The sequence below is a fragment of the Notolepis coatsorum genome (genome assembly GCF_963971535.1).
Source record: "Notolepis coatsorum genome assembly, chromosome: 2".
Taxonomy (NCBI): Eukaryota; Metazoa; Chordata; class Actinopteri; order Aulopiformes; family Paralepididae; genus Notolepis; species Notolepis coatsorum.
In genome coordinates this window covers 72,119,318-72,144,957 of record NC_140166.1, presented here as the reverse complement: position 1 = coordinate 72,144,957, position 25,640 = coordinate 72,119,318, and the positions used below count along the sequence as shown (strand labels likewise).

Below are 25,640 nucleotides of genomic sequence, written 5' to 3'. Positions count from 1 at the left end.
ATGAATTGAAGTCTATGAGAAAACTGAATTTTTCTTTGTACACAGTTTAAAAACTTGAGTAACAAGTTTTTTTACAACTCAAGTTCAGACCTATGTTACTCTATTACGTTAGCACTAAAAGTGAAAAAAAAATTCTGGAATCAGAAACTTCAGAATGTCATCTTTCAAAAGAGACCAGGCTCATGCATGTGCTATAAGTATAAAGTATGTTGTTTTGGTTTGCAAAAAAGGTATGCAGTCCTCAAGTTCAAGCAAAAAAATTGCCACTTTTCTGCCCGCTTGTTAAGAGGACACAAGATTTCTGAAATGCTATATCTGTTATTGAACTTTTCAAAATAATTCTGTTGCTAGGAGAACAGCTTGGGCTCCAGTGTATTTCCATTTGCAATTATCCCATGAATCCTAATCTACAGCATTGTATTTTTCTGGATCTGGGCCCAACGTGGGATGATGAAAAGATACAAAATCCCAAATGATTCACTAACAATTGGTGTCTTTTTCAGCCAAGGGGGTTTAAAGCTAATGCTTATGTAATAAACCTACTCATGTTCCTGCAACGTAAGGTAGGCAGCATAAAATACAATAATATTATACCAATTATTATAATTAATTATATAATAATATACTTAGTAGCCTATACAATTATACTGTAAATATTTGTTTGATTGATTGATTGATTGATTGATTGATTGATTGATTGATTGATTAATTGATTTATTGATTAATTGAAAACTTTATTAACAGATTGCAGAATGGGTACAATACAGTACGGCTCAATACAAACAACTGCTAAGAGGATGCAGACCAGAAAAAGACTTTCGTCTTGTTTACATAAGGGTCCTCCATTTTCAATTAATCAAGACATTTATGACATACAACACAAGACATAGAAATATACAGTACTGTGTAAGAAAAAAGAGAGCATAAAAAATTGGTGGATTTTGACATTTACCGGGGCCAGTTTCTAATTGCAGCCTCCCGTAGGTGCTCTTTGAGAGCGGTTTTGAAGGAGGGTAGGGATTCACATTCCTTTACAGCTTTGGGTAGGGCGTTCCACATTATTGTGGCATAATTGCGAAATATGTTTAGTCCCTTGTTTGAGCCGAATCTGATCTGTAGAATATCCCACTGAAATCACTTTTACTGGTAGATTGAAAGCAAAATTATTTAAAGTGTGGGTTAGTGTTAACAAAGTTTGAAAACCACTGCTGTATAGTATGCGGATTGTAGCCCCTGACCCCTGTTTTCTCTCCTTGGTTCAACAGTGAGACCATCATGTTCCTCCATCAGATCTTCTACCAGGGCCTGAAGGCCAGAATCGCCAGCTGGCCAACACTGGTGCTGGGTAAGACACCACTTAAAACACTGCCTCTATCCCCCATGACATTTCAACCCCATAGAGGCATCCCTCGGATTTGGTGCAAAGACATATCGGCATCTTACAAAGTTACACAATATGACAGACTCACACAATACACAACTATGCATGCTTTCCAGTGCACTGGGACAGTAGGTTATGTGTCATACATTTAGCACATGTAGCAGGGTGGAGGAATCGACTGGCCACTCTCCTTTAAATAAATAAATAAGATAGTAGATGGATAAAATGGATCTTTATTAATCCCCTTGGGGAAATGCATGGGTCATAGCAGTACAGGGGGGAGGGGGCACAAGCAGGGTAATATAAATGAAAATATAAGAATAAAAAGTGCAGTAGATAATACAAAAATGTAAAAAAGATAAAAGATGAAAATAAAGATCACAGCCTGACATGCTGGACAGGTGAGATATGTGTACTCTGTCTCAGGTCATTGGAAATGCTCTTGTGGTTTGGACACATGGATAGAGTGTAAATACTTTGAAGCTTGCGTCATTGTCAAGAAATATTTACTAAAATGTTGTACTCATCCTTTATTGGCCGAAATGGAGTAGCACACAGAAACTAAAACCTGTACAATAAGAGGCCAACATGGTACACATATATTGCCTGGTTCATCATGTATTTAAAGGTAAAATCTGCAATGCCGTGAAACAGCGACCTTTAGGCAAAAGAGCCCTGCTTGGTATTAAGGATAAGGATAAGGGTAAGGATACGGATTTATTTTATTAATCCCTCACGGGGAAATTCCAGTGACATACACATGTTGTTTACATGTTTTGCTTTGGTCTGATGTATGGGTTGGAGTTGAGTGGGATTGATTGATTGATTGATTGATTGATTGATTGATTGATTGATTGATTGATTGATTGATTGATTGAAAACTGTATTAACAGATTGCAGAATGGGTACAGTACAGTACAGCTCAATACATACAATTGTTAAGGGGATGCAGACCAGAGAAAGACTTTCATCTTGTTTACATCAGGGTCCCCCATTTTCAATTCATCATAACATATATGACACACACGACATACAGATAGACAGTACTGCTACATCTATACATTTATGACATACCAGATTTGCAAATACAGTACTGTTTGTGATACAAAAAGAGTCCAGAAAAGAGAGTGTATACATTTGACGTAGAAACTGTACATTGGAGGAGGTTGGGTAGGTGGGGTGGGGTTTGGTTGGGGGGGGGGGGGGGGGGGGGGGGGACTGTACATTGGAGGTGGTTGGGTGGGTGGGGTGTAGGTTGGGTAGGGGGTGGGTGGGGGACACTGTACACTGTACAAGCAAAACTGTACATTGGAATATTGACAAAGCCATACTTTGTCATTTACTGTACATTGGAGGGGGTTGGGTTAGGACATTTGCAGGGGCCAGTTTCGAATTGCAGTCTCCCGTAGGTGTTCTTTGAGAGTGGTTTTGAAAGTGGGTAGTGCTTCACATTCCTTTACAGCTTTGGGTAGGGCATTCCACATTGATGTGGCATAATTGCAAAACGTGTTTAGTCCCTTGTTTGAGCCGAATCTGGGTTTAACATGATTTGTGGAGCTCCCTCTGGTGTTGTGATCGTGGTATTCACTGACCTTTGGGAAGTATTTTGACATGTACATGGGTACCTTGGTCGTGTAGTGTATCTTGTAGACCAGGCCCATTGCAAGTTGCTGTACTCTGTCGTCTACTCTAAGCCATCCTAGGTTGTCAAAGTGGGCAGGGGTGAGGTGGGTTCTAGGAGTAAGGTCAAGCAGTAGTCTGACCAGTTTGTTTTGAGATGTTTTCTTTTTTTTTTTTTTTTTTTTCGCCTTTGAGGTGCTTTGGTACCATGAGGTGCAAGCATAGTCGTTGTACCCTTGAATGAGTGCTCCTGCCAGAGTCTTCAGGGTATTCTTGTTTACCAGAGAGGAGATCCGGTACAAGAATCGAGTTCGTTGGTTGACTTTTTATTACATTGGATGCCATTTTGTCACAGGAAAGATTAGCCTCTAGGATGGAAGCCAGGTAGGTAATTGCATCTTTCCTTGTGACAATATTGTCACCCACTGTAACTGAGAAGCCGTCGGTCTTGCTGAGTTTGTTATTTGAACAGAAGAGAATGGACTCTGTTTTGCCCATGTGTAATGATAGTTTGTTATCAGCAAGCCATATGCAGGGTGTAACTGAGGGGTACAATTCCCTGACTGTATTACTAGATATGATACTTACTACCACTACCTTTGTACTTAATATTCGGCCACCCAGTACACGGCATAAATATATTATGATGAACACTGTCACGTAGATGAAACGGATCCAACACAAATGTACGAATTAGAAATAGGTCTTTATTTCTACACAGCGATGGTGTGTAGAGCAAGCACTTAATCAAATCAATCACATTTATGAATGGGAATTAGTATGCACTTTTATGGCAAGAGTATTCGTCGGTATATCAATAGAGAATGTCCAATCTCTGAAGGCGCAGGTGGTACATATACGACCTGGAATAGTTTAAGGAATAACAGCAATGATACTTTAATGATTATAGGCTGGATACACCAAGGGGGGGTTAATCCGGTCGCTTGTAAGCCGACAGGAGTAGGAGGGGGGGGGGGGGGGGGTAGAATCCGGCTGCCTCATCCGGCCAAGGGTATCCCAGGTGAACCCACTGTAGTGCCGTTCAATGCGCCGGCGATCCTTGGACCACAGATGAAAGCAGGTGGACTCTTTGTGGGCCGGCGTCCTCCGGTCCACGGAGGAGAGACGTGAAGCAACCTCGTCTTGCAGAGCGTCTCCTCACCTTGCGTCCTCTCCAGGGGGGGGGGTTCCAACACACGGCAGTGTCGGGGGTCTTTATCCATGGAATAATCAACGTATACAAAGCATAATCCGTGCCTGGGAAGGCGGGCTGTCGTCGGTAGAATAATCCGGTATACAGGTCCACTCGCTCGTCGGCTCTGGGGCTCCTCGGGTGCAGCTTCACGTGGGGTCAACCACCCTGGATAAGCAGCCAGTTCTCTGCCCGAAACGATGGGGTACTGACTACGGTAGTATTCTCACCGTACGAAGCACTATATATTAACAGACTATTATTAGCTTAATAGACTACGTCCAACTCGACGATATAGTGCCAAATATGACTATTCAAATATTAATATACACGATGTCTCAATACCGATTGTTGTGAAGGGCCAGATTAAACCGAATATATATATTTATTTATATATATATATTTAATTGTATTTGTATATTCTCTAATATTCCCTGATATCCCTTGTATATTCCTTGTACAATATGCATTGAATATCCATTCTAGCCTACTGAACATCCCATAATAGTCTCCATTCTACTATTGGTCGAGACCTTGGTGCCAGGCTGCCATACCCCTCAGACCCAGTTCAAACGTACCGCTCGACATGTACGAACAAGTCCTAGTTCCGCGTAGGAATTTGGCTACCGCACCACTAATGGGACTATTTGTTCATAGTGCGTATATATACTGCGCTACTAAAGTAGGACTTTCTTTTCAGTCCAGTTTCTTACCCTCCAATAGAGTCACAGACGTAAAGCCTCCCCGCGATGCCACGTGTGGGAGTAAGGCCAAGTTCGCCTACCATCGGTATTGAGACATCGTGTGTATTAATATTTGAATAGTCATATTTGGCACTATATCGTCGAGTTGGACGTAGTCTATTAAGCTAATAATAGTCTGTTAATATATAGTGCTTCGTGCGGTGAGAATACTACCGTAGTCAGTACCCCATCGTTTCGGGCAGAGAACTGGCTGCTTACCCAGGGTGGTTGACCCTATGTGAAGCGGCACCCGAGGAGCCCCAGAGCCGACGAGCGAGTGGACCTGTATACCGGATTATTCTACCGACGACAGCCCGCCTTCCCAGGCACGGATTATGCTTTGGATACTTTGACTATTCTATGGATAAAGACCCCCGACACTACCGTGTGTTGGAACCCCCCCCCCTGGAGAGGACACAAGGTGAGGAGACGCTCTGCAAGACGAGGTCTCTCCACATCTCTCCCCCGTGGACCGGAGAGAGCCGGCCCACAAAGAGTCCACCTGCTTTCATCTGTGGTCCAAGGATCGCCGGCGCATTGAATGGCACTACAGTGGGTTCTCCTGGGATACCCTTGGCCGGACGAGGCAGCTGGATTCTACCCCCCCCCCCCTCCTACTCCTGTCGGCTTACAAGCGACCGGATTAACCCCCTCTAGTGTATCCAGCCTATAATCATTAAAGTATCATTGCTGTTATTCCTTAACTATTCCAGGTCGTATATTTACCACCTGCGCCTTCAGAGATTGGACATTATCTATTGATATACCGACGAATACTCCTTGCCATAAAAGTGCATACTATTTCAATTCATAAATGTAATTAAGTGATTAAGTGCTTATTCTACACACCATCGCTGTGTAGGAAAATAAAGACCTGTTTCTAATTCGTACATTTGTGTTGGATCCGTTTCATCTACGTGAGAGTGTTCATGATAATATATTTATGCCGTGTACTGGGTGGCCGAATATTAAGTACAAAGGTAGTGGTAGTAAGTATCATATCTAGTAATACAGTCAGGGAATTGTACCCCTCAGTTATAATTGGTCCTTCGAGCCGGAGGGTAATCAGTGTAATATTAATATAGTGTTATTAATATTGAAATGGCCTATGATGAACACTCCACGAAACGATCCTCCTAACCAACGCCCGCAGCGCGAACGACGGCTCCCTCAGTACTTAGAGGCTTACGCTGTCAGTCAACAACCTAGTCTTCTACTAACAGTAAACGCGGTAAAACTAGAAAGTAAAAGTATGTCTAACCCCAACGCCCAGACTACCCCGACCATAGAGGCCCCTACGGGCTCTAATGTAACTGACCAAGTTCACGGTGGGGACCAGTGGGAACCAGACATGACTTCACACCCCGCCAGTACTGAAGAAGTAGTCCCCGATGAGTCCCGGGAGGAATACAACGCTACCGAGAGAGAACTCGGCACGGAAGAAGACGGGGAGAGCACCGTGGAGATAGAACTCCAAGGCTCCGCAAGGAGTACCCCGAGGGAAGGCTCCCCTATACAACCGCCTTCTCCCAGCGAGGCAGAGAGGACCCTACAGCAGGCCTTCCTCATCAGCCTGAACGCCGCTGCTGAACGCGACCGACTGCAGATCCAGCAGCGAAGCGAACACGAGCAGATACGTCTAGAAATAAGACGCATTCAGATGGAAGAGAATGTGGCCCGAGAACGAGCCGGTGCTCAACGGGACGCAGCGCGCGACAGACAGCAGTCGCAACTAATAGAACAGCTGATCAGACGGACAACACCCTCTCCCTCCGCCAGAGGCTCCAGGAACTCGTCTAGACACACCTCCAGGGCGGCATCCCCTAGCCGAGTAAACAACCCTGAACTTGACCAACAGACGAGGTCTATACCCCCCACAGACCACCTCCCCCCACCGGTCCAAGCGAGACCTAGCAACCGGGAAGGAGCAGCATATCCTGTGGAGAGGCTAAACCAGAGACTACAAGCACTGGATGACCTAACTGAAGACGAAGAGGAAGAGGAGGAGAACCGCGCCCGAAGACAGCACAGTACTCTACCGGACCAGGAGGTCCGGTACAGCCCAGGCTATACTCCCGCGGAGCTGCGCTACAGACCCCCGACTCTATACACGGGTGAGCACGACGCACGACCCGCACCGAGGAACAGCACCTGGACAAGCGGGCCATGGTACACTGCCGGTACCAGCCCATACCAAGAAGCGGGAGGAGACTCGCCTAGGAGGCCTCTCCCCCAACGCTCGCCGATGTATCCACAGTCAGCGTCATACATTGGCACGCCTATGGTACCCGACTTCACCCAAGAGAACCGGGCCCAGTATACAGAACTCCGCATGTGTCTGGAGACCATGTTGGTGGATGTATTGGATGAACGCCACAAATACGCCATCCTACTGCAGCACTTAAAGGTGCCCCGCGCACATAATATAGCGCTCGCCTACGCGACTTCCACCACCCCATACACAGCAGCGCTGGTAGCATTGGACCAGAGGTATGGGCGCATATGGGATTACGTGATCCAGGAGATCCGACACATCGACCGCTTACCCCCAGCAATAGACAATCGAGCACTGGACGACCTGTCCATCAGAGTGCAGTCCCTGGTAGGGATGTTGGGAGCGCAAAGAGAGAAGGGGAAGTATGAACTTTACGCCAACCCAAATGTGGAAAGGATCCTGGAGAAGCTGCCGCCCGCTCGTCAGGAGCGCTTTAGGCGGCAGAGGGACCACAGAGACCCGAATGGCCCCGAACCGAACCTCCTCGATCTAGCAGACTTCCTGGCGAGAGAAGTCAGCAGCCTACGGCTAGATACATTCGGACGGAGCACCCCTGGCTCCAGAGAAGGAACCAGACGACTAAATGATGGAAGAAGATCGGTGACTGTGATGCACCAATCGGAGTCAGTACCGAGCAGCAGGAGCCACAGTACCCCCTCCAGAACGGAGAAGTGGAAGATAGTGTGCCCCTACTGTGAGAAAGAACACTGGCTAGCGCAATGTGACTCCTTCCCCAAGCTGAACGCGGAGGAAGCAGGTCAATGGATAAAGTCCAACAAGCGCTGTTTTCGCTGTGCGCGCTCACACATGGCAGCCGAATGCCGCTTAAAGAAAAGGTGCACCAAGTGCGATGGAGCCCATCTGGACATACTTCACGACAGTAACAGACGGCGCCCTTCACCTGCACCATCCAGCCGCAAAGCGAGCGTCATGTACATCGATCCCGCCAGCAGCAGTGGAGCCCGAGTACTCCTAAAAGTAGTGCGTGTGACACTAAGCTACCAGAATAAAGTCCTGGACACTTACGCCGTCCTCGATGACGGGTCAGAGAAGACCCTGCTGCTCGCCTCCGCTGCGGCCCAGCTAGGGCTGCGGGGAAGCGAAACCCAAATGACAATTCGGACAATAAGACGAGATTTGAAGACGATAAAGGGCGAGAATGTCTCATTCTCTATCGCAGCAAGCGGCCAGCCTGAGCGACGGTACCAGATTGCAGACGCTTTCACCAGCCAAGAAATAGGACTGTCGCGGTACACATACCCCGTCGCCAAGCTGATGGAGAAATATGCACATCTGCGCAAGTTACCGATCCCGCTCATAGACAATGCTATGCCGACCCTGTTGATAGGCTCCGACCATGCAGACCTCATTGTCCCGATAGACCGGGTTCATACCGGACCCCGAGGCTGTCCTGCAGCAGTCGAGACCCGTTTGGGATGGACTCTCCAAGGCCCGCTCGCCAAATCTCTCAACCGAAGTACAGCCACTAGATGTCTCCACTCCCGAGTCACAGAGGGAGAAACCGCACTCCTGCAACACGTAGAGCGGCTATGGAGCTTGGAACAAATGCCCTTTAAGAATGGAAAGAAAGACATTCGCTCTAAAGATGACATTTACGCCATTCACCTCCTCGAGACAGGGACCAAGAGAGTCCCGGTCAACGGCGTGTTGAGATACGCCACGCCACTCCTGCGGCGAGAAGGAATGCCTACTTTCCACGCCAAGACAGACGCCATAGAACGGTACCTGCTGAACACGGAGCGGCGCTTAGCCAAGAACCCCGCCCAAGAGAGTGTATACCGCGCTGAGATTGAGAAGCTCATCACAGCGGGACACGTCACAAAGATGGACATTAAAGAGGCTGACCAGACCACTGAATCGTGGTACGTGCCCCACCACAAGGTCCATCACAACGGTAAAGACCGCATAGTATTTAACTGCAGCTACCAGATCGGATCCCAAAATCTGAATAAAGAGTTACTGCCCGGTCCCACACTCGGCCCCTCCCTACTCGGCGTTCTATTCCGCTTCCGCCAGGAAAAGGTGGCCATCAGCGGGGACATTAAAGGAATGTTCCTGCAGGTGAGATTAGTAGAGGCGGACAAGCCCCTGTTACGGTTCCTATGGAGAGAGAAGCCAGGAGATGAGCACCCAGCCATCTACCAATGGGAAGTCCTCCCCTTCGGAACGACGTGCAGCCCCTGCTGTGCGACATTTGCACTACAGAAACATGTAGCAGAGGACCCAGCAGCGGACGAAGAGGTCCGACACAGCGTAAAGAACAGCTTCTACGTAGACAACTGTCTACAAAGCCTTTCAACCCAGGAAGAAGCCGAGGCTCTCCTGATTAAACTCTGCGCCTCATTGATCAAAGGCGGCTTTGATCTCAGGCAGTGGGCCAGCAGCGATCCGCAAGTACTGCGCAGCCTCTCCTCCGAGGACAAGGCAGCCAGCAGCGAGACCTGGATGGCTACAATCCCGGGAGAAGCCCAGGAGATGACCCTGGGATTGGTGTGGCGATTCAAAACAGATTCGCTTCACTACAGACACAAGCCCCTGACTACGGAGCAGGGAAGGCCGGCGGCGGCGCCGACCACCAGACGGAGTGTGTACACAACACTCGCCCGACAATATGACCCGCTAGGATGTATTCTACCGTACACCACCAGGGCAAAAATGATTGTACGAGCATTGTGGGACAAGGACCAGGGCTGGGACGACCCCATTCCCGCACACCTTGCATCCACCTGGAGAGAGTGGGAGATGGAGCTCCACTCACTCCCAGGCGTTAATATGCGCCGAAGCTACTTCCCACCCACGGTGAGGCCAGAGACATGTAAAATGGACTTACATGTCTTCAGTGACGCCTCAGAGGTCGCATACGGATCAGTAGCCTACTTGCGGGCCCAAGACCAAGGGGGAGAGATCTACACAGCATTTGTCCTCGCCCGCTCGAGAGTAGCCCCACGCAAGCAACAATCTATCCCACGTCTAGAGCTCTGCGCAGCCCTAGCCGGAGCGCACCTAGCCACGCTCATCCAACGTGAGCTCACCATACCGGTGTCTAGAACAATCCTGTGGTCAGATTCCACGACGGTACTCGCCTGGATCAAATCGGACTCATGCAAGTACAAAGTCTTCGTGGGAGTCAGAGTCACCGAGATTCAAGACTTAACCGAAGAGTTAACCGGAGAAACAGAGTGGCGCTATGTTGATACAAAACAGAACCCAGCTGACGTCATCACCCGGGGGATGCCCCTGGATGACCTCACCCGTCGCAATGTCTACAGTGACGGCCCCGCATTCCTAAGACTCCCGGAAGGACAGTGGCCCATGCCTATCCCGAGGGCAGCAAGTCCAGAGGAGGTGGAAATTAAGAAGTCTGTGTTCTGTGGATTGAGCACCGTAGCCTCCACCGACCCTAACATAAACGATTGCACGTCCATAGAGAGTGCACAACAAAGAACATTCCTGCGGTACCACCCGGAGTGCAAGTCCCCCGCTGATATGTCAGCGGCCAACTACGAGGAAGCAGAATTGCTTCTACTGCAGCGAGCCCAGAGAGACTCGTTCCCCGATGAATTGGCCTGTCTACAGGGAGGAAAGCCCGTCCCATCCGACAGCAGATTAATTCACCTGGCCCCCGAGAGCGACGCTCATACCCTCATCAGAGTGGGTGGTCGCCTACGCAGAACCCCCAACACACTCCTGATGGGGCGGCTAGATCCCACATTACCCCAGACAATGTACCGGCCTGAAGAAGCGAACGGCCGACGAATGTGGAGGTACAGCCAAGTATTAGCCGACAAGTTTTGGAACAGTTTCCTACTGCACTACCTACCGTCTCTACAGACCCGCCAGAAGTGGGTAAAGGAGAGAGACAATTTGACAGAAGGAACAGTCGTCATGATTATTGATCAATCACTGCCCAGAGCTATGTGGCCGGCCGGCCGCGTAAGCAAAGTGATCACCGGTGCCGACGGCAAGGTCCGAGCAGCTGAAGTGCTCGTCCAGGGTCGCACTTACACCCGTCCCGTGGCAAGGCTCATAGAACTGCCTCGACTCCCAGACACAATCGATGATGACCATGACCCTACAACCCTATGACTTTGTGAAGTTGACTGACCCCTACAGCAAACCCTTATGTGTAAATAGACAACGCGATTAATCTGTCTCCGTTTAACTGATTAGGTCCGGGACCTATTCAGGGGGTGGCTGTTGTGAAGGGCCAGATTAAACCGAATATATATATTTATTTATATATATATATTTAATTGTATTTGTATATTCTCTAATATTCCCTGATATCCCTTGTATATTCCTTGTACAATATGCATTGAATATCCATTCTAGCCTACTGAACATCCCATAATAGTCTCCATTCTACTATTGGTCGAGACCTTGGTGCCAGGCTGCCATACCCCTCAGACCCAGTTCAAACGTACCGCTCGACATGTACGAACAAGTCCTAGTTCCGCGTAGGAATTTGGCTACCGCACCACTAATGGGACTATTTGTTCATAGTGCGTATATATACTGCGCTACTAAAGTAGGACTTTCTTTTCAGTCCAGTTTCTTACCCTCCAATAGAGTCACAGACGTAAAGCCTCCCCGCGATGCCACGTGTGGGAGTAAGGCCAAGTTCGCCTACCATCGGTATTGAGACATCGTGTGTATTAATATTTGAATAGTCATATTTGGCACTATATCGTCGAGTTGGACGTAGTCTATTAAGCTAATAATAGTCTGTTAATATATAGTGCTTCGTGCGGTGAGAATACTACCGTAGTCAGTACCCCATCGTTTCGGGCAGAGAACTGGCTGCTTACCCAGGGTGGTTGACCCTATGTGAAGCGGCACCCGAGGAGCCCCAGAGCCGACGAGCGAGTGGACCTGTATACCGGATTATTCTACCGACGACAGCCCGCCTTCCCAGGCACGGATTATGCTTTGGATACTTTGACTATTCTATGGATAAAGACCCCCGACACTACCGTGTGTTGGAACCCCCCCCCCTGGAGAGGACACAAGGTGAGGAGACGCTCTGCAAGACGAGGTCTCTCCACATCTCTCCCCCGTGGACCGGAGAGAGCCGGCCCACAAAGAGTCCACCTGCTTTCATCTGTGGTCCAAGGATCGCCGGCGCATTGAATGGCACTACAGTGGGTTCTCCTGGGATACCCTTGGCCGGACGAGGCAGCTGGATTCTACCCCCCCCCCCCTCCTACTCCTGTCGGCTTACAAGCGACCGGATTAACCCCCTCTAGTGTATCCAGCCTATAATCATTAAAGTATCATTGCTGTTATTCCTTAACTATTCCAGGTCGTATATTTACCACCTGCGCCTTCAGAGATTGGACATTATCTATTGATATACCGACGAATACTCCTTGCCATAAAAGTGCATACTATTTCAATTCATAAATGTAATTAAGTGATTAAGTGCTTATTCTACACACCATCGCTGTGTAGGAAAATAAAGACCTGTTTCTAATTCGTACATTTGTGTTGGATCCGTTTCATCTACGTGAGAGTGTTCATGATAATATATTTATGCCGTGTACTGGGTGGCCGAATATTAAGTACAAAGGTAGTGGTAGTAAGTATCATATCTAGTAATACAGTCAGGGAATTGTACCCCTCAGTTACACCGATGGTAGGCGAACTTGGCCTTACTCCCACACGTGGCGTCGCGGGGAGGCTTTACGTCTGTGACTCTATTGGAGGGTAAGAAACTGGACTGAAAAGGAAGTCCTACTTTAGTAGCGCAGTATATATACGCACTATGAACAAATAGTCCCATTAGTGGTGCGGTAGCCAGATTCCTACGCGGAACTAGGACTTGTTCGTACATGTTGAGCGGTACGTTTGAACTGGGTCTGAGGGGTATGGCAGCCTGGCACCAAGGTCTCGACCAATAGTAGAATGGAGACTATTATGGGATGTTCAGTAGGCTAGAATGGATATTCAATGCATATTGTACAAGGAATATACAAGGGATATCAGGGAATATTAGAGAATATACAAATACAATGAAATATATATATATAAATAAATATATATATTCGGTTTAATCTGGCCCTTCACAACACAGGGTTTTTTCAACCTGTAACTTGTTCTTGTCAGAGACCAGCAGGGCTGAGTCATCCACAAACAGGAACAAGTTGCAGTCACAAGCTGACGACATGTCATTTCCATAAATTAGGAACAGTAGCGGTCGTAGTATGCTTCCTTGTGGAACACCACAGCTCACTGGGAGGGGGGGGGATAGGGTACCGTTTACCTCCACCATCTGTTCTCTCCCCTTCAGGTAGGATTGCATCCAGCTCACTGATAAGACTATCAAAACAAATTGCTTTTAGCTTGTCAATCAGAATGGTGTGATTGACAGTGTCTATAGTGGGGATAGTGGAGGGGCTGCTATTGCTGGCTACACCCCAGTATCTGCCAAGAGAGGTCTGGAGAAATTCACACTATGATAAGTTATTAAACACCAACCCACACGTCAGACGAAAGCAATTAGTCTTTTTTCCTAGAGGTTGCTGTTTGATGGTATTATAGATTCTATATTTAAGATAGCATTTTAAGACAATGAATAACTGTCTTAAAGGGGACATGTCTTGCTATTCCTTTCACTATTTGGGCAACTTTACACAATTCCTGTGAGTCTATGGAACACATCTGTAAATTCTTTTTTCAAGAAAATTCATTGTTTTGTATTTCTAATCAAGTACTCTAAAACAGCATTTTCCCACTTCAAGATTTCAAGCTGTTTTGGGCTGGGCTCAGCCCATAAGCGCTTTGAGTGACAGTCACACACAGTCAGACAGAGGCAGACAGGCAGACAGAGAGAGATAGAGAGATACAGGAGGGGGATACTAATTAATTTCGCCGCGGTGGGCATAATCCCACGGGACAATGCATTGGTAACTTGTTTCAAATGACAATATATACCCCTGTGAATATTATTGCATGGATCGGAATACGGGCGCACGCGTGGGAGTCAAAGATATTTTGACAGTGATATGCGAGTGCTCCCAGGGAGAAGCCCCATCCCTGCGCACCCGTCGAGGTTGTGTGTAAATGCGTGTGTGCTTCCCCGAGAGAGAGAAGCTCCTGTCCCTCTCTCTCTCTCCCTTTCTATCTCTCTCTCCCTCTCTCCCTCTCTATCTCTCTCTCCCTCTCTCTCTCTCCCTCTCTATCTCTCTCTCTCGTTCGCTCGTTCTCTGCTGTCTCTGTCGGCACCCGCGCACGTCAACCCGCTTGAGGAAGTAATTCCACTCGCTCTGTTGTTGAGCGAATTGTTGATTGTGGGCGGTGACTACAACCAGTGCCTTACTCACGTCAGCAAAACAGTCAAATCAGAACGGCTTAGTTGAGTGAGGGAGGATCTCGTGAACTCGAGACTAGACTGATTAGTCTAGAATTAGAGACATAGACCCCATTGATATAAACCCCCATTGCTAGGAAACAATGCTAAACACTGGAAAAGGCCATTTATAAGACACAGGACCTTTAATAATAATAAACCATAAAGAATTCTTCTTCTGCCCTCAGCGGACCTGTTTGACATCCTGCTGCCCATGCTGAACATCTACCAGGAGTTTGTGAGGAACCACCAGTACAGCCTGCAGATCCTGGCTCACTGCAAGCAGAACCGGGACTTTGACAAGCTGCTGAAGCAGTACGAGGCCAAGCCGGACTGTGAGGAGAGGACCCTGGAGACCTTCCTCACCTACCCCATGTTCCAGGTCAGTCAGCCATGTTCCAGGTCAGTCAGGCATGGAGACCTTCCTCACCTACCCCATGTTTCAGGTCAGATCATCCAAAGCTGTTGAGGGAACTGCCTATGAGTCAGTCCTTCAGCGTAGGTTCCAATAGAGGCCTTTCATGGAATGTTTAGAATGCTCATTAATAGAATAGAATAGAATAGAATAGAAATACTTTTATTATCCCGTGGGAAATTTGACACTGCAAATCGCTCAACATTAAACATTTAGACAGAACAAGTCACGAATAAGAATAACAAAACAAATTGCCTAAGAATAAGAATAGAATAAAATAAAATAGAATAAAATAGAATAAAATATACAGTAAATAAATACACTAAAAATATACTGAAGTCTACAGTAGGTGTAATATTGCACAGTGCTGTTTCAAAAGTAAGAGTCAGAGACATTAAGTCCTCCATGTTGGAAGAAACAAGGCTTTTTATGTGCAAAACAGCATTTGCTGTGTGTTGATATACTGTATGAGAAATATATTTCCTATTCTACCGCTGCACAGAATGTTATGCATTTCCTTTCGTAAGTGGTTGTCAATGGCTACAGGCAGCCATGTTGAAAGAAAGGGAACTACAACATTCCGTGAAAGGTCTCCATTGGTAGGCGTCTCATGAATGTTTGTGTAGTTGTTCTTCCAACATGGCTGCCTGCAAAGTCAGAAATGTGTATACTTTTCGATGCTGAAAGTATATTTTAGTATATTAAGTGTGTTACAGTAACTACCCATATGCACTTTTTGAAAGTGTATTTTTCATACTTCTTATGTGCTTTCATTTCCTCATGTTTAGTATGATTGTCATTCATATGCTGTAGTCTACATGTAAATGTAAAAATTAAATGTCTTTTAGGTGTTTAGTGTAAACGTGTGTATGTGTACTATTCTGGTAAGCAAAGGTAACCAAAAATAGATCAGAAGTATAATTTCAATATATTTAAGTACAACCTCTAACACACTAAGTACAACTTATATGGTTTAAATTTAAACCAACTTTAGTACACTTTCTGAATACAAAATATTTACTGAGGTATACTTATCAGATAATATACTTACAGTGAGAAGCGAGCAAGCCTGATTTTTGGGGGCCCTTTTTGGGCGGGGGGCCCCTTTTTATGCTTTTGGGGGGGTTTTGGTAATCAAATATTGAATATTGAACAATAATAATAAGTGCAGGAGCTCACTTATCCTTGAAAGACACTTTTATCACTGACTTAAAAGGCCCATACATCTCCATAAATGTTCAGGGGGGAGGGAATAAGTGCTTATACCCTACAGACCCCAAGAAGTGCTGTATATTCTGTATTGTTTAATATAAATGCATTTTTTATTACAATCCCGATTTGTATTTGAGATTCCCAAATCCCATCGGACTTGACTTCTTCGTGTCCCTCAGTGAGTGTAATACCAGCATTCAACTGTATGGGGCACAGCGGTTTCTATCATCATCATCATCATCACCACCCACGCTATGCATAAAATATATAGGTCCGCGGAGAGGCACGCTGAGGAGGCCGTGCAAACTGCAATGGAATATGGGGCATCTCTCTCTCTTTACCTATTTTTGTATTTTTTTGTATTTATTTATTAACACAGTTAAACAAAAGTTTAAAAAAAATACATAATAAGTTATAACCATATTGTGAAGGAGAAGAAGCCTAGAGGCTTATCGAGAACTTCCCCTGTTTTGAAAAATCAAACATACCAGAAAGAATATACCAGAATATACCAGAATGCATTCAAAAGATATGTGTTAATACAAACATACATACACACAGTACAAACATGCATATACTGAATCTATCCTGAAATCTTTTATAAATTTTTTTGATCCACTTTTTCTCCTCCTTTTTCAATTTTTCTCCCATCCCAATTTAGCCGTGCCAATTCTCCACTCCCCTCCCCTGTCTTGAACGTTGCTCGCATGTGCCCCCCACTGGCCGGTTGTAGGGAGGATAGAAGCCTGTCACATGTCCCCTCCGATACATGTGCAGGCAGCCAGTCGCATCTTTTCACCTGCCAGCGCGGACTCTCATTTGGCGAGGAGTAACGTGTAGGAGGCTCACACCGCCCCCGCCACCACCTCATTATTGCGCGAACGGCAGCCACATCAGACGACAGACGACTGGTGTTGAAACATGGCAGTTATTAGGCTGTCAATCTGTTCTGTTATTAGCCTACACCAAGGTCCTTGATGGAAATAAGTTGATATAGACTTTATTCTGTCAACCTTGACAATGTATGGTTAATGCTATTGATGTAGACTAATCAAAGTATTTTTAAATGCTGTATGTCTAATAAACTAGACTAAATATAGCCTATAGCACAGATTTGTACAGCCTAATCTAAAAAGAATTTTTTACACATTGGTTCAAACATGATCACGGAAGCGTGACAACCCTAACATGTCATGTTGTGTCACAACAGAACGAGTAGGTGAGTGTTAGGCCTACAGAAAGTGTAATCTATTGATTGACTTGCATGACCTAGTCAATTCGGTAGAAGAGTCTGGTGGGCGAGATTATGCATGACCAGCCTGTGATCTAAAGAGCATATTACCTACAAATAGAATGCTCATGCGGTTTTTAGGCTATTCTTATGCCATGCTCACTCCGGCGTTAGAAGGTAGCCTAATAACTGGCATGTTTCAACACCAGTCGTCTGACTGTCGTCTGATGTGGCTGCCGTTCGCGCAATAATGAGGTCGTGTTTTGAACATTTGAGCAGGCTGCAGGCTGTTAGTAGAGTTGTGTGGAATCACGTTAATATAGAGAGATGAAAACAATACGTTATTTCGATTGATATGAATTGGATAATGCAGGCGCGAGCAGGCAGCGTCTATTCTTTTACCAACGGATTTCTTAGCGCACACAAAGTCATAGGCGGAAAACACGGAAACAGCTGTTTGGCACTGGCGTAGATAACTTACCGGGGGGGCAGAACTAGCGTACATCAGTGGCCAATCAGATCGCAGAACGCAAACCCGGAACTGGAAATCCGTTGGTAAAAGAATAGACGCTGCCGTGTCGGCCATGTTGCACCGTATGCGGTGCGCCACTCGGACGCCCCACAGCTCCAGACTTTATACCTGATGACATCAAGACACAAGTTTGAGTCTTACGTCTCTGGTTTATGGCTTTGAGAGAGAGTAGCAATATGTTGACAAATATTGAATGAACTTTCCTAGATCATGGAAATAACATAATGGCTTTCTTAATTTGGGTGGTGTTCCCCTTTAAAAGTCTAAAAGTATTTTCATAGCATTTATTGAACTGTGCTCTGCTCACTAAAATGTGCAAAAGTGCAAATGCCAGCAGACAAACGTTGTCAATACTATCTATGCTATCACCACTGATATGTTGGTCAAGACATCATAAACCATGTTATGTAGAGGATTAGAGGAAAATGATGATTTGTGGAGACATGTCCGGGTTGTTTAAGGAACCTATGGGGATTGTGTTTAATATGCATGCAGTATTACTGGCTGTGTTTGTTTTATGAGAGAACAATTCAAGTTGGGTGAAATAAACAACTGAATGAGCTTGAGCAATGGGAGCAGCATTCAGTATTACCAGGTTACCAAGGTCATGTGTATATATATGTGTTGTTCTTTTACATTTTTTGTTTATTTTATAGTTAGATAAAATAGTTGATAACGTGAATGATGAATTTCCGCAAAATAAGATGACACCACGGCAGTGGCGTCGCGTGGGTAAAATAACAGAGGATGCCAATTTTTCTTTTTATTAAAAAAAGAATTTATTCAAAAATGTATTAGGCCTAATAATAATAATATATATATATATTTTTTTTATAAGCCAAATAATATTGTGACAAAAGATAAATGCACACAAAATAAAAATACACATTTCAAGTGTAAACAATAGATACAGCTAGCTACTATTCCATGGGCCAGACCAGATATCGGTAGCACTCAAGGTGACGAAACTTACATATAATTTTCATCAAGATCTATGTCTGTAGATGATATTTTGGTATGGTAGCCCTTCCAGAGTGGTAGCTTTATCATATTTATCAAGTCATGAAGTATAACCACCCCCTCAGGTATAATTGTATTTCAGATGCTGGTGCATATCCTGCTTTAGACTCACGTCGTAGAGGACATCTGTCAATGTTTCACCATATTGTCTTTGTTATAATTTTAAAGGGGACTATGTCATCTTTCATTCAAGCTAAGATGTGAATCTTTCTGACCAATAAGGATTCAGGAAATGTATAATATGCCTATACTATTTCTTGTCAGGGGTGATTGTGAGCCACTTTGAGTGCCAGCAGGGGGCGCACGATTTAGCGCTTGAGTGCCAGCGCTGTAGTCAATGGAAGGGCGAGCACATTTGCGAACGCATAAACTATATCTTAAATGATGGCTATGTGTCTAATACGCCCGTCGCTTATCAATGACTTGCTTTCAGTCAACATGTATGAAACGGATTGTTTTTTCATCGGTACATTTCCGTTTTATACCATTTTGAAAAACGCTCGTTTTTGGAAATTTCCAGAAAATAAAAAAGATTCTGTGATAAACGCCCTTTAGTGGAATACACAAAAAACATTGTAATTTTTCGGCCTATTTATGAATAGTTTTCAAATAAACACTAGATTATCGATAGTATATGTGTACTTATGCACGCTAGAGAAGCGGGCTGAAAAATCGATTATCTATTTCCTGATCAGCACACACACACACACACACACACACACACACACACACACACACACATATAGGGGACACGTTGATATATATGTGAAAAAAAACTCTGATTACCCCAAGACTGGTAAAATAGATTCCTTACCTCAGATCAGATGTTCTCCAAAAAGATTATTCCAATTCCTGATCGCCATTACAAATATCGATCACGTTTATTGATCCAACGCTGGGAGCTCGAAACACATATTCCACGCTGTTCTGAGTAGGGATGGGTACCTTTCACATTTGAACCGATACCGGTACCGGTACCTGTGAATCGATACCGGTACCCAACGGTACCTTTTTTCGGTACTTTAGTCTCAAGAAATTGAATTTTCTCAGCTGTGAAAAAAAAATCAAAACTTCAAATAACTACAATTTCGACAGTTTTCGGCTTGCCATTGCTCCGACTGCTTTGTTGTTGAATCAAGTCAAATCCTAGGTAAGCATATATTGTGCGTGTGAACGTTGACATAAAAAAAATAAAAATAAAAATCTCACTAGATTCGATACTCGGTAGTACCGACGTGTTTCGGTTCGGTACCTCAAAAGTACCGAATTCGGTACCCATCCCTAGTTCTGAGGGACCACAATGACTGCAATCGGCTCGGGTTACATGCCTGATAAGTAAAATGTGGATTCCGGATTTTCTTTTCCCCATGCATGTTCATTCAGTCCAATCCAATGGGTGCATTACCATCCGGGAGAGGGGGCGGTATTTTCCCTGTTCTAGCTCAAAGCCTGTCCCAATGGTAACGTGAGGCTAGATTGATGAAAAATGAATGGAAATCACTAATAAAAAAAATAACGATTAAATAACGAGATTTCTCGTCATTGGCACTCAATGTATGGCATGAAATAACGAGAAGTCTCGTGGCTGGCACTCAAAGTGTTAAGAAGAGCAGTACTAGGCTCTTATTAAACTATATACAGCCACTAGGATAATGTCACAAAGTGGTCTGTCTTTATCATACATATACAGGACATAAAGGACACCACAATGAGATAAGGAACCACTTAGTTGTATAAACAACCTATTAAACAGAATAACATTATAAACTAAATTAACATTGAAAGTGAATTATACATTTAATCCCACAGTATACAGTATTGTTATTAATGGGAATAGGAATATGTCAAGATCTGATTATAGTCAGGCTATCACGATCTTTGTGTACTTAAGATAGAGTTGAGATGGGTAACCTAGTCCAGAATCACCCCATAATGTCACTCAAACTGCTCGTCTCTCTTATCCTGCAGTTTTTATACCTGTGCATGCCAGTCCATAAAGAAAGTTTTCAATCAATCAATCAAACAATGCTGTTCGTTTGTTTACACTGACTTAGCCCCTTTCGTGACTGCTGATGATACAGCTGTATCATCAGCAGTCACGAAAGAGGCTAACACTGACTCTGATAACGTTAGTTAGCAAGCAAGCTAGCCTATGCAGGCTTACCTGGCCAATGTGGGTCCACCTGGACAGATCGATTTGTTAAATCAGAATATCCACAGTGGTGTGCTGGTCCCCAGTAGGTCCCGCCAGCCGAAAATAAACCTCTTGAAAATGAATCTTGAAATATCTCCCATCAAAACCTAGCCGAACCAGCTAGCCATACAGTTAGCCACTTGTAGTTCTGAACATTAAAAGAGCATTGTTTCCTCCTTCCTAAATCGTATTGCCCGCGAGGCGATGACGTTGTTGTCACGTTTAGCTTTTAATTGATTTGATTGGAAGAATAATCGAGTGCTTGGCATCCCTAACCTAGTACCAGGCTGCGACGGTGCTAGGCTTAGGAGCTAAGCCCAACCCATTTATTAAGCTTGAATCTTATTGGCTAATAAGGAGGTAATGGACGAATAAACAAAAAAATAACGGCCTAGCGTCAAAAAAGCCTCCAAATGTCAATCAAAATAATGCTACCAGCAGACTGCTGGGCTCAGTCAGACTCAGTATGGGCTGCCTCAATCAGTGACAGTGTTAGAGAGAGTGGGCGCAGTTTTGCTCGTTCGGTTAATTTCTCCAGGAGGGAGAAAATTATTATAAAACAGAGATGAAAAATAAAGATTTTTTTATTATTGTAAACTATAAAGAAAAAATAGAAAAACAATATTTATTTAATTTTTGTTTACTGTTTATATTTTTGGGGAAGCTTGGCTTCCCTTGGCTTACATGAATATTCGCCACTGACCATGGTCCAATGTCCTCATCAGTTCTGGATTTGTAGTAGTGGTGTGTGTTTAAAGTGAGGACAACAAGTGGACAAAGAGTGGTATGACACACTAGTGTTATTAAAAGAACACGCCAACATTTTGGGAACTTAGCTTATCGTCTTCTCCAGAGAGAGACCAGAAGATAGATACCAGTTTCCTCTACAGTTCAGTAGAAAGCTATCTGGCTGCACGTTAGCCTAGCTTAGCACAATGAATGGAAGCGGACATGGCCGGTTAATTTCCCCAAATGTTGGTGTGTTCCTTTAACTATCCGGCGTTCGAGGTGGAAGCACAGAAGTCCTCGTTGTGGTGTTATTATTGGTAACACAGCACTTGTGAGATACAAGATACAACAAGATACTTTAATGCCACACAACGATGGTTGGTGGTAATTGTTTGCGGTACAGATTGTTAGGCACTGGTTACATCAACATGAAACATTAAACATCAAAAACGCCCCCCCCCCCCCCCCCCCCCTCCCACCTCCCAATCCCCACAATAAATACATAGGTACATACAGGACAGTCACGGTAACAGTGTCAGTCAGTGACAGATGCTTGCCCGTCTGGTTAGAATGGACCTGTAGCGACCTGAGGGCATGCGCTGGAATAAGTGGTGTGCTGGGTGAGAGGGATCGTTGACTATTTTACATGAGCGGGTGACTGTGGGCGTGAGGTGTAGATGGAGTCCAGAGAGGGGAGGGGGCAGCCAATTATTTTGGAGGCTGTGTCTTGGTGATGCGTTGGAGTTTGTGTTTGGTGTGTTTATCAGTGGAACCGTACCAGACTGTGATGGATGAGGTGAGGATGCTTTGAATTATGGCAGTGTAGAATTGGACCAGCAGGCGTGACCTGATCATGTTCAAGCAAGAACATGCTGTACCTACAGTAAGTGGTTGTCGTGACAGTTCAAGCTGACCCTCATCATACTGTCTTGTCTTCTCTCAGATTCCTCGTTACATCCTGACCCTGCACGAGCTGCTGGCCCACACGCCCCATGAACATGTGGAGAGGAACAGTCTGGACTACGCCAAGTCCAAACTGGAGGAACTCTCCAGGTAGCCTGAAAACTGTAGCAGTCAGTCAGTCAGTCAAATCAATCAATCAATCAATCAATCAATCAATCAATCAATCAATCAATCAATCAATCAATCAATCAATCAATCAACCTAACTACCTACCTACCTACCTACCTACCTACCTACCTACCTACCTACCTACCTACCTACCTACCTACCTACCTACCTACCTACCTACCTCAAAACTTTACATAAGCCTTTTGCAGTACATTTTATAGGTTACTTTATAAGCTTGCACCAAAAAATGTATATGCTCACCTACATCTTTGGTATAGCGTTGAAACGGCAGAGCTCAACCTTTTATGCATGTATGGTTTGCCCCATCTGGAATTCATTAGAGGGTGTTTTGTAAATATTTATATATTAACGGTACATTAAGCCACTTTGCAGCAGGTCACATTAAGGTACATTTTATTGTACAGCTGGATTTATATAAATGCAACTCGTCAGAAATTGCTTTACAAAACCAAACACCCAAGAGTAGCCGAAGTAAACACTGTAGATTTACAATGAAACAATATTATAATAATGCCATTTGTCAGAGGACTACCGTTTCAACTATCATTTACGAGTAATTGAATTTAAGTTTGTTTTTGTTTTTATTAAGGATCCCCATTAGCTGGTGCCATGGCTCCCAGCTAGTCTTCCTGGGGTCCACACAACATAATACATAAAACAGTTAATGCATAGATCAATACAAAAGATAAAAACAAGGATTTAGTATATAGCAAATAAGCTACTTTCACAGATGCTATAGATAGAAATAAAAAACAAAGCAATTAACTAAAACATACAATAAATATCAATTGTTAAAGATACAAAATGAGAACTTGTAGGCTAATAGGCAAAAACCCATACACAAATGCAATACACATTAAGGCAACAGCTGTAATTGAGATTTGAGTTTCTTTTTAAAAATCGATTTACTAAAAGTGTAGAGATAACTAGGTAGGTTGTTCCAGAGTGTTATGCACCTATAAATAAAAGACCGCTTTAAAGCATTGGTTCTAGGACGAGGTAGTACAAACTGACCATTTATGGCCCCTCTTGTATTATGGTCTTGTATAGAGCTTCTGTAAACAAGTTGCTCAAACACAAAATATGGAGTCTTGCTGTTAAAGTCATTAGTATTTGTCTGTGGCTCTTCTCAGAATCATGCACGACGAAGTGAGTGAGACGGAGAACATTAGGAAGAACCTGGCTATTGAGAGGATGATCGTAGAGGGCTGTGAGGTGCTGCTGGACACCAGCCAGACATTCGTCAGACAAGGTGCGTACACTGGATGAGACGGGATCAGATCAGATGTTCATGGGATGAGATGATCAATCAATCAATCAGATTTATTCATATAGCACATTTAACATGACACATGTCAACCAAAGTGCTGTGCAGAGGGTAGATACATAGATACATATAGACAACAATCACAACTCCGTTTTACGGGAGGGCACACAGGCAAGCACACGGGAAAACAGGGCACGAGTCAGTGAACGGGAAAGGCTAATAGGTAGAAGTGGGTTTTGAGCCTAGATTTGAAGGCATCTATCGAGGGGGCGAGCCTAACGGAGGTGGGGATGCTGTTCCACAGTTCAGGGGCTGCGACAGCAAAGGCACGACGAGATGAGATGAGGTACCTTGAGACTGGACATGATATCTTCATTAACCCTCGGGAGAAATGTGATTGTTTTAAGCGGCAAAAACATCACACAATAAAGTATAAAAGAGCAACCAAAGAAGGCCTGAAGGAGTAACAAGAACAGAGATAAGATGTAAGAGTGTAGAGAATACAAAATAAGGAATACAAAGTCAAAGTTACTCTAAGAGTAAGAGTAAAAGTAAGAGTACGGTTAAAATACTCTGAATGTCTATTCACATACTGACAGATTTACAGATGCCTACTGATACTGTATTGTACAAGAAGAGAATATATACAGAACGATGTTCAGGTGGTCCATGCCCTCAGATACATGATGTTCAGGTGGTCCATGCCCTCAGAAGATACATGATGTTCAGGTGGTCCATGCCCTCAGATACATGATGTTCAGGTGGTCCATGCCCTCAGAAGATACATGATGTTCAGGTGGTCCATGCCCTCAGATACATGATGTTCAGGTGGTCCATGCCCTCAGATACATGATGTTCAGGTGGTCCATGCCCTCAGATACATGACATTCAGATGGTCCATGCCCTCAGATACATGACATTCAGATGGTCCATGCCCTCAGATACATGACATTCAGATGGTCCATGCCCTCAGATACATGGTGTTCAGGGTGGTCCATGCCCTCAGATACATGACGTTCAGGTGGTCCATGCCCTCAGATACATGATGTTCAGGTGGTCCATGCCCTCAGATACATGACGTTCAGATGGTCCATGCCGCCATTTCCATCCCCATTTCATAAAATAATTGCCAATGATAAAAGCCCAAAGATAGAACGTGACTTGCACAGATGTTTCAGCCAGGTGTTGGTGTGTGGTGGCAGGCAGCCTGTGTACTGAGGAGGACCTGAGCACCTCTGTGGCAACACCTGGTTTAGCTTTAGCTAATAATAACTGTATAACTGTTGTTGTCAATGATGAGTCATGTCACAGGAAAGAGGTCGAGTCTAGTGCTCTGGTGCAAACGTAACAACTTGGAGCTGAATGTAT

The 25,640-nt window shown here is 44.7% G+C and overlaps 1 pseudogene across 1 annotated transcript in view; it reads left to right on the top strand.

The window, feature by feature from the left end:
• LOC311223431 (ras-specific guanine nucleotide-releasing factor 1-like) overlaps nucleotides 1-25,640 on the top strand; it is a 147,272-nt pseudogene that overhangs the window by 49,066 nt on the left and 72,566 nt on the right. Inside the window, exons 6-9 of the transcript in view lie at nucleotides 1,266-1,345; nucleotides 14,769-14,962; nucleotides 22,857-22,966; nucleotides 24,139-24,257. The product of the transcript in view is annotated as a ras-specific guanine nucleotide-releasing factor 1-like (transcript). The remainder of the gene's footprint in view (nucleotides 1-1,265; nucleotides 1,346-14,768; nucleotides 14,963-22,856; nucleotides 22,967-24,138; nucleotides 24,258-25,640) is intronic.